We start from the raw sequence: 3361 nt of genomic DNA, 5'->3' as shown, positions 1-3361 counted from the left end.
GAACACACCAATGTTGAGCCAATTTTTAATGTGTTTGTGAGTTATAGTGTTTTTTTGTTTGTTTTTTGTCAACCCCCCCCCCCCCCCCCCCCCCAGCAGACGTTGGCTGTCTCTGTCTCTCTCAATCGCTACATCTCTCTCTCCCTCTCCCTGTCTCTTCCTCTCTTTCTCCTCAGTGCACCGTGGTCATTGTAAAACACTGGCCTGAGTCCCAAGCCCTCAGGAGGCTCAGGGGCTCAGGGTTGACTGATCGCTGGATTTCACCACAGGCTCCCAGAACGGGGATTGTTCAAGAAGCTTTTCCTTCCCACTGAGACCCCTGTGGATTAAGGATTCCTGGCTTCTGTTGCAATAATAAGGCCTCACACACTGCCAAAAGAAAATACTGCAGTAAAGCTCTGCACTGCTTCAACTGTAGATGCTCTGCATTGACACATTTTGCCCCTTATAATTTTTCCCTTTATTTTCTCTATCTCTCTTTCTTTCTTTTTTTTCACCTTCAGCAGCGCTCTGGTTTCTAAGGCTGAGTGATTGGAATTTAACAAGTGTTTCCAGAAACAAACAATCATGCTGTATGTTTGTTATTTACATAAACAGGAAATCTGTGCCATGAAATGGGTGATATTCTCAAAGGAGTATAAATTTAACATGTCTATTAAAATTCTTTTAGACATGAAAAGCCTGATATTTTTGCTTCACCAATATGGAAACTTTCTTTTAATATTACAGTTTTCACCTGTATGTAAAAACAAACAAAAAAATGCAATGTATAATGTAATCTAAGTATCATTCGAGTAGTTTGAGGTAAATGCAGACTTTAAAAGCTGTTGCTAAGACACCAGTGTCTATATATGAACACATCATGGCCTGCATACATCACATACATAAAGCAGCTTTGCAGCAGCTAAACTGCTCCCAAAATGATGTGTATGTCCCCCACGTTCCTCTTCACCAGCACTTTATTACTCAATCAGCACTCTCAGCTGAGTGCCTGTAAGTCCAATCAGAAGGCAAGAAGGAGCAAAATGCAGGAAAAATCCTGAAGCAAACAGGGGGATGGAGGCAAAGAGGTTGGATGTGTGGACAAATTTATAAGGAAAAATAATGAGGCTTCTTTTACTATCAGACAGATAAAGTATGAAGGTCTAAAGAATGAAAACCCCAGCGGTTGTAAGCTTTTGCTCGTCCCAAGCTTCCTTGAGTCAGTAGGAAGTTAATGTTGTCCTAACTCGAGCACTTCAGCCGGGGTGCTCTGCTCCAGCAAAGGTAAAGCTGCACTATTTGTTTAAATCAATATCACATTTATCAAAAATAACATTTCTTAGATAATAAAACTTTTCTAAACTATACTATATATACTGTATATATATATATATATATATATATATATATATAAAAAATTCACTAAATATTTTTCAAGTTTTCAGTTACAATTTATTTTGAATCATGTTGACAATAGCAATATTGAATAATTGCCCAAGTCTACCTGGTAAATCAGTATTTCACTCTAACTACATTTACATATGTCATCTGTTTTTGTAGCCAAGAAACACATTAAGAAGAAACTATAGCTTACAAGCTAAGACAGACAGCATTTTGTTAGCAGTGGTCCCAAGAAGATAACACACACATTTCTTAGTATCTCAAAGTCATGGTGATATTTACTGGTAGGTTTTTAAAGCTCAATGTTCTGCAGCTGACTAGCTAATTTGCCGTTTACCTTGCAAACTTATAGCAGCAGACATTAGCCTGAGAGATAAAGTGTATGGCTATTTTGGGGTTTTGTCACAGCTGTTGTCTGTTTGTCAAAAACTGATGGATAATGGTGACAGTTACTGCTGTATGCAGATAAGTTTAAATGTAATTTATTTGAATGATGCAAATATTATTTGTGTCTATGTTGACAGAAAAACAGGGCCAGATTAAGAATGCAGAGGCTACTGGACACAAAATCTTTGAGCCCCCCCTTCGCTCCCCACACACATGCAATCCAGGTTTTTAATTCTAGGTTATCAGTGGAGGCTACTATCTAATGGGAACACCTGTAGCTTGAACAGGATGTACACTGACAGGCTACAGCGATGATCACAACCTGAAGGACAATGTCAGCACCTGTAGATGTATTCATACAGGATTTACACCATGTGATGGCAACAACACTTTCCTCAGATGGCAGCAACACTATCAACACATGAGCCTACAGTGTGCAGCTGAATTACATACACAAGCACATACTGGCCCATCTCCACCAGTACAGATGTGTGATTCAGATTCTTCCATCTCTCACACACACACACACACACACACACACACACACTAATCGACTCATACAGCTCTGCATAGGTAGACCTATAACAATTAATAATATATGTAATCTGTATCGTACAGGATTTCCACCAGATCACACATCCTGACAGAAAACACATTGATACAACAGCCAAATATTTCCATATATATTAAATGTATCAAATATATCCAATCACAGCCAATACTTTTCTGCCAGAGACATTATGTTGTTGTTAGTTAGCTGTTCAATCACTGGACTTTGTTATGAAAACAATGCTCCCTATAAAAACAAAAAGCAAGTATTAGGCCCCAGTTGGCGTGGGTTTGGAGGCCCCCTACAGTTCAGAGGCCCGCGGGCACCGGTCGACTCGGCCCAGTGGATAATCCCAAGATAAATGTAGTGAAGTGAAAAGTGCAACAATATCCTCTGAGCTACAGCTGAGTGAAAGTATAAACTTTTCCTGGTTATGCAAGAGAGAGTTAAAGGTGGTTTTGCCATGTGTCATCAGTTGAGGGTTTTTTCCAGCTACCACATTGCATCTCGAGGAGGATGTCCTGAATGGATCTTTGACAAACCAAACCTGATGATGTACTCCAAGCAAAGGTTAGGCCTATAACTCAGCAGTTGCTGCTTGGAAAACTCTTAAAAGCGTCTGCAAGTCTCAGTTGTTGAGGAAAAGACAGTGTCTCCATCTGTGGGCAAATCAAGCTGTTGATGGCTGTTGGGGGAGTTTACACGACACTGGTGGACACATATGAACTCTTCTACGTTAAAATAACCACAGTCCTCGAACTCCTGTATTTCCTGAGTGAATAAATTATGTAACTACAGTGCTATAGTGCTGTAAACATAAAGCTTCCAGAAAGTAAAATAGCCACGAGGGTCTCATAATCTGTAACTAAAATATATACAGTATAGACATATCAATATGCCCTAATAAGAGAAACATTGGGGTTGCTAGGTTGTGAAAACTTGGCTGGTTTTGATGCTCTTTGTACATGGTACTCGGTTTATCTTCATCAGGAGGTCTCCTCCAATGGACAACTTGACTTGAGTACCTTCTGGAAAAGTGCT

The sequence above is a fragment of the Seriola lalandi genome, unplaced genomic scaffold (assembly GCF_002814215.2).
Source record: "Seriola lalandi dorsalis isolate HSWRI2012SDOR001 ecotype SW California unplaced genomic scaffold, Sedor1 jcf7180002052274, whole genome shotgun sequence".
Lineage (NCBI taxonomy): Eukaryota > Metazoa > Chordata > Actinopteri > Carangiformes > Carangidae > Seriola > Seriola lalandi.
The sequence above is the reverse complement of the archived record's forward strand: the minus strand, read 5'-3'. Positions refer to the sequence as shown.